Here is a 7,060-nt window from a genome sequence, read left to right on the forward strand (position 1 = left end):
CCTTTGGTCGGGGACAGCCCAGACTCCCTGCTTCCCCACCAGTGCCCTCCATCCTGCCTGTCCCTCAGAACCCAGCCTTTTAGGAGAAATGCTTGTGGCAGCTGTCTCCTGGACAGGAAGGGCAGGGGGTGGAGCAGGATGCATCTCATGACTCAGCTGTCTGTTCAGGGAGAACTGGACCTGTTTAATATAGATAAGGGCCCTCCCCTTCTTCTCTCCCCCCTTCCCCCCTTCTCTAAATGTCATTCCTGGAGGTTAGGCTTTCTTTTGGCTTATTTTGTGTGTGTAAAAAAAAGGGGGGGGGCAACGTGGGGGAGCAGGGCGCCTGGGTGGCTCAGTCGGTTAACCATCTGACTCTTGATTTTAACTCATGTCGTGATCTCACAGTTCCTGATGGAGTCCGGCATCAGGGTCCACACTGACAGCACAGAGCCTGCTTAGTTAGGATTCTCTCTCTCTCCCTCTCCCAAAATAAATAAATACATTTTTTAAAGGGGGGGGGGGGTAGAACCTTGGCCTGGGAATGTCTGAGGAACCCCAGCAGGAAGGGGCTGGCTAAGGTGCCATGTGCTGGCCACCGTGTATCACTATCACATCTGGTCATATTTGTTCTCCGGCCTTGGAGGCTCCCACCTGGCCAATCATCAGAATCACCTGCAGGGCTTTTAACCAGCCCCACTCAGGGCCTCCACTCATAACAAGGCAGGTTGTGTACTGCATAAAGAGGGCAAATGGAAGCCAAAGTGCAAGCTATGCTCCACAGTCCACACATGCCCTCAACTCAGGGCTGCATTCTCTAAAGGGAGGGGGGATTTTTCTTAACCTAAAGTCTCTGTCCACTTGCCAAGTCACATCCTAGCAAGACTGCTTCTGCCCAGAGAAGGCACCTTCTTCTATTTCATACAAAGTAGCAGGGACCATGCCCATCCCCAGGAGATTCTGATTTGTGGATTGGAGAAGCCTCATTTAAGAAACCTGTCCTGGTGAGGAGGTGGGTCAGCTCTGGGAACCTTAGTCCTGAAAACCCCCTGAGCTTCTCAGCCCTCTTAGGGGGAAGGGCCCTCTGAATTCAAACGTGGGTGCCGACTGAAGACCAGCCCCATTGCTGACTAGACGGGGGCAGGAGGAGGGAAATCCTGTGCGTCCCCCAGGTGATGTGGCTCGAGCTGAATTCGGGTGTGCAAGTCAGTCTCCAGGCTGGTCTCCCACCTGCATTCAGGCCGGGCGGCATAAAAGCGTCCCCAGCCCCCACGCACCCAGCTCCGCCCTCGGGAGAGGCTATCAGTTGCTAGGTGGGGCGGTCTGCTCGGGAGATTAGAAGAGGGCGAAGCCTGCCCCAACAGTCCCCAACACAGAGCTCTGAACCTAGACAAAGTGAGGAGTAGGGGGTTGCTGCGGGCTTCGTGAGGTTAAAAATGCTAAGAGATGGCGTGAAGACTGAATTCTCAAAGTAGCAATCACTCACACCCCTTTTGGGAGTTTCCAGTGAGGGGGAAGCTCGGGCCAGAACTTCCCAGGACTGGAGGCTGACGCTTCACCGCATTCCAAACGCGGAACCACGTGGGCTGGGCGGGGCAGGCGCCGCGCAGAGGTCAGCTGTGGAGGCCGAGGCAGACTTCCCACCAACACCTGGCGAGCGGGAGCCTTGGACGAAGAGTTTAAGGAGGCTCTCGGAGTGTGGAGGTGCAAGGTCCACCCCTGAAAGCGCGTGTCTCCTTAAATTTTGTGCTGTTTCTCCTGCTAGTCTCGCCCCAGTCCCAGCCTGAGTCCTGACCACAGCGGGTGCAACTTCTGAATGACCTGGCTCCTCCACAGCTTTTGGGGCTGCCCGCCCATGTAGAAGCCCACCTCCCACGAGCAAGGTGAATCTCCTGTCACTTGAAGATCAGAAATTGAGATCTTTCCTGTTCAATTAAGGATACGTTTCCAGTAAGTGCAGACATGGAAGAAAATAGCAGACAAACAGTGGCTAAGATGGCAGACTCTGCATTTGATCTCCTTAAAGTGCAGATCCGACTCTAGAGAGCTATGCTGGGCCTGGGACTTTGCACTTGTAACTAGTCACCAGATGATGCTACTGTCCTTGGTCAGGAACCACAGGAGTTACTTAGCTCCTGTAAAGAGGAGACCTCGAACTCAGGACTGGCTGCACAATTTGCAGGTTCCAATACAGAATGAAAAGGTAGGCTCCAGTTTCAAAACTTAAGAATTTCAAGGTATCAGCAGCAGACTGTTAAAACAGTCGTGGGGCCCTATGCCACTGTTGGAGCCTCACAGGGTTGTTGAGAGGATTAAAGGTTAGCCCGTACAAGCACTTAGATATCACCTGTGCATATCCTTGATCATGTCGGTGATCATTATCCCTCAGCCCCAGACAGCCTCTCCCTGAACACATGGACTGTCAGACCTTATGTAGTCCAACATTCCTTTTATGGGGGAGGAAATTGAGCTTCCTGGGAAGAGTTCAAAGAATAAATGATAGGTCAGAGGGACAACTTGTGAGGTCACACTCAGAACTCAGACCTCTATGCCAGGGCTTTTCCTCCTGGGCTGTATTCAGTATGTGTGTGGGAGGGTGGGGGTGGAGGTGGGGGTGGGGGACAGGCAGCAGGAAGGTAACCTAGCATCTCAGAAATGCTGAGGGGAGGTTGAGACTAGATGGGTGCCGGTTGTCCCTGCAGGAACACAGTCCAAATCATTGGATCACACACCTGTTGGACTTTTGGGATGTATGTCCTGAGCTCCTTGGTAAGAACCTAGAATCCTGTGGGAATGGCACAGGTGCCCTCAACCACTGACTCTTCAACAGATCCAGTTGCTGTGCTTTGCGGTTCTTGGTCTGCCCTTCAAAGTTTCTTTGCCTCCTCCTTTATTGTCACCTACTGCTGTCAGGGTGCCCATCTCCAGCAGCTACTCTATAAATTGCTTACAATCGGATTAAATTTAGAAACATAACCCAAGGTATTAGGACTGTGCAGAAAATAAGGATAAATGGTGTCTGAGTGCTCTCGTCACATGATATGTGCTTCTCCAAAGCTTCTCCAGGCTTTTGCTTTTTCACCTGATTTCTGATTCTGTGCTTTGTTTTGCATGAGTGAGGTTGCCAAATATTGAATTCTGGATGAATGAGTTATCACTGTAACAATAAGGAAATTGATAATAGAAAAATTTCAGGTTTTAAGAATTATTGCCATTATTACTATTTTAGTCGTCACTATTAGGACAGGAAAATTGACAGTGAATTTCTGAGGCCATTCTGAGAACAAGACCAGCTCTTCACTTCCTATTATAAATCAGGGGAAGCCATTTCATGGTAACAGTAGTGCCTTCTCTTTCTAGAGGCCACTCTCAAGACAGCTTCTATTGAAGACAGCGCTTTGCTCTTGACCCCTAATTGCACTTTCCAGACATGGGGATACACTGTAGCCAGCAATGTGAAGATGGGATAGTGAGTTATCCAGCCCTCAGATTTGTGTCTACCCCAAACCAGGGCACAGACCATGGCTACCTCTTCCTTCCCTTTCTCCCTCTTACCCCTCCAGGTGTCTCATGATTGCTTAGGAAGGAAGAAGGTGAGCCTCAGGTGTCCGCCCAGTCAGGTAGACCTAAGGGCTGAGCAAGACAACTGTCCTCCAAGAATGGTCTTCCCCACTTCCCTCTCTAGCAGGATCCTGCTTCTCTCTCAGACCCACCTCTGTGGCCCCTCTTCTGAAGCTCTCTCCAGCTACCCCCCCCCAGAGTTGGGGCTCAGCCTTGTATGTCACTGCATCTTGGTAGAACTAATAATAGTAATAGCTGCCATATTTGGGCCACTGTGCTAAGTCATGCATTAATGCCAACAGCCCAAAGAAGTAGATGCTGTTATTTGCATTTGCAGATGATGAAATGGAAGTAACTTGGCAAGCTTGTACAGAGCTGACTCCAAATTTTGGGCTCTTAACTCAAAAGGTTTACTGAATATCATATACTATGGAGACAATCTCTCAAGATGCAGACCAGAGGCCTGGGGCTCCAATGACTTCTGAGTGAAACTCATGAGTGAGTGCAGAGGAGGGAGGTGTTTGGGAGGGCAGGCATCCCTGCAGCACAATTCCAGGGAGCTGAGTCTACAGCACTGAAATGCTTTGGGGTTCCCTGGGCATTTCTCTTTGTGGCTGTGGCCCGCTCAGGACATTTGTGGCTCTTGGAAGTGGAGTCAGCTAGGAAGTCTGTCACCTATGATGCCAAGGTCTCTGGGAAGTAGGCCTGCTGGGAAAACAGTCCACGTTGTGTCTCATGACCAGGAACAGCTTGAGAGACTGCCATACTTGTGAGTAAGAAACCCATGGAGGCAGACCTACTGTAGGCTCTGGAATGACCCAGTCCCCTCCTTATGTATCTTTTGTAGAGCAGACTCCCTGGGGAACCCATTTGTTTTATCTGCCAAGTCCTTGTCTTAGCCCTTGAATCAAGGTAGCAATCAGGGTTGCATGTCCCTCTGTCCTAAGGGCGGCACACTTGTATCTTGTAGCTCTGTGTTGTCTTCTCCTTCTGCCTTAGAAGCAACACCAGGAGATCCTTTCCTCCTGGGGTCCTGAGTCAGGACTAGATTCCAGGATTGTGGACCTCTTCCCTGTCCCCAGCCCTGGGTCTCACAGGTGGGGCAAGTTTGAGATCTCTGTGGTGGGTTTTCATTCTGTGACTTTACTCACCAGGTCGAGCCCTGTAAATGGTGACTGTCAATGAGATCATCTGGAAGGCCTGAAGGCTGGACCCATGGCCTGTCTGCTACCCATACACTTATGCATGTGCAGGCACGCGCACACACACACACACACACACACACACACGTGCACTCATGTGTGTCAAACTCCCATTGATTCTCTAACTGCCAGTTTGTCCCAATCAGTGTCTTGGTCCAGGAGTGAGATGACAAGTAAAATAAACATACTTCCTCTTTACAAGTGGCTCCTTTCTCTAAGTTCCTGTTGTCCAATAGAACTTTCTTTGCTGATGGAAATGTTCTATATCTGCTCTGTCCGACACCACGAAAGGCTATTGAGCCACTTAAAATGAGACTAGTGTAAAGAACTGAAGTTTAAATTTTATTTCATTTTAATTAGAATTTATACAGCCACCTGTGACCAGTGGCTAGCAAATCAGACAATGCAGATCTAGGGATCGTCATGTTTTCCAATAAAAACTCAGGACCCAGGGCCTGATAGGTCGGAGTAGATGTATAGGGCAATCTATTTGGAATTGGGACTGGACTGTTAATCTCTATGCTACATCTGTGCTTGAGCTCAGATTTAAAACCTCATCTTTGTCCCCCTTTCATACATTTTTCATTTTTATTAAAATTTTTTTTAACATTTATTTATTTTTGAGACAGAGAGAGACACAGCATGAACGGGGGAGGGGCAGAGAGAGAGGAAGACAGAATCGGAAGCAGGCTCCAGGCTCTGAGCCATCAGCCCAGAGCCCGACGTGGGGCTCGAACTCGCCGACCGCGAGATCGTGACCTGAGCTGAAGTTGGACGCTTAACACTCTGAGCCACCCAGGCGCCCCTATACATTTTTATTTCTAATCCTCCCAGCAACTCTGTAAAGAAGATCATCTTTATTTTTGCAGATGAGGCAACTGAGGCCCAGAGAGCTAAGAGACAGCCTGAGCTCACGCAGCACACTGGGGATCAGCCTCATCCCCAGAACTGTGTGGCTCCTGCTCTGGTTCCAAAGCGAGGCTCCTCCCACTGCGTCTCTTTAGGCGCTTTGAAGTCCATTCATCAGAGGGTGGCCCAGCCCTCCCACAAAGCCCTGGGTGCTGCTGCAGTAAAAAACTAGGGTAGGGAGGGGCGCCTGGGTGGCGCAGTCGGTTAAGCGTCCGACTTCAGCCAGGTCATGATCTCGCGGTCCGTGGGTTCGAGCCCCGCGTCAGGCTCTGGGCTGATGGCTCAGAGCCTGGAGCCTGTTTCCGATTCTGTGTCTCCCTCTCTCTCTGCCCCTCCCCCATTCATGCTCTGTCTCTCTCTGTCCCAAAAATAAATAAAAAACGTTGAAAAAAAAAGTTTTAAAAAAACTAGGGTAGGGAGACTTCTGAGTTCAGCCGCTGAGGGGAAGTTACTGGCCTATCCAGGAAAGGAGGGGAGTGGCCAGTTCACCCGCACAGACTGACCTGCACCCCAGCCCACAAGTGTCTTATGGAGGAGGCCAGGAGACCGCTGAGCGGGACATATGATGTCCAAGGCCTTCCTCCTGCCTGAAATTCTTTGCTTGCTGTCTGAATTCCACCAATGGTTCTTTCTTTCTCTCAACAAAGTGTAGAAGAGATTCTTTAATAGCTTGATATATGGAGAGGAAAAGGAGATTTTGATAGAGGAGAGAGTCATTTGCAAGGTAGAGTAGAGGGAAGGGCAGAACTGGGTGGAACCCCAGCATGGCACTTTAGTCAAAGAGCCTTGAAGACACAGGGTTCGCGGGGTGGGTGGGGTGGGTGGGTGCAGTGTGGGATGAGTGAAGAAGCAGGGGACATGGCAAGGAGTATTAGTAGGCCAGATTTTGGGGAGGCACTGAAGGTAAACTTTCAACCCACCTAAACTCAGTCTGTTCCTCTCAGGGCTCTCATGCCAGCCTGGTTCTCTCATGCCTCATGGCCTTTGCATGCACAGCTCCCTGTACTCCAAGCCTCACTAGCCTCTGCTTGGCACACCCCTCCTCTTCCTCTTTCAGGTCCAGTTTAAAGATTACTTTCTCAAGGATATCTTTCTGGCTCCCAGGCTTTATTTAATATGTATCGTGTTGCATGTTCTCACATGTTGCATGTTCTTACGGCATCTTCTTTCCTCCATGTGCTTAGCTCATCTTTTAATTGTTTACTTGTTATTATTTGATTAATGTCTTATTCCCTCATTGGATTCTAAGCTTCATGAAAACTAGGACTATGTGTGGTTTTACTCTTGATTTTAACCACAGCAACTCCTCATGATGCCTGCCACATAGGCACCATTCCATAAATAAGGGCTGAATAAGTTCAGTGAATGCAGGTTAAGTGGGTCCATCCACCATGGGGCTTTCTGTCCCT

General features: G+C 49.9%; 1 long non-coding RNA gene across 1 annotated transcript; it reads left to right on the top strand.

Annotated features, from left to right (window-relative positions):
• Positions 1–1,650: 1,650 nt before the first annotated feature.
• On the top strand, positions 1,651–4,940 carry LOC121031938 (uncharacterized). Its single transcript, XR_005790990.1, has 2 exons — positions 1,651–2,182; positions 4,695–4,940. It is a non-coding gene; the product is annotated as an uncharacterized LOC121031938 (long non-coding RNA).
• The last annotated feature ends 2,120 nt before the right edge of the window (positions 4,941–7,060 follow it).

This window comes from Herpailurus yagouaroundi, unplaced genomic scaffold, assembly GCF_014898765.1.
Source record: "Herpailurus yagouaroundi ecotype Mexico unplaced genomic scaffold, PumYag 141, whole genome shotgun sequence".
Classification (NCBI taxonomy): domain Eukaryota; kingdom Metazoa; phylum Chordata; class Mammalia; order Carnivora; family Felidae; genus Herpailurus; species Herpailurus yagouaroundi.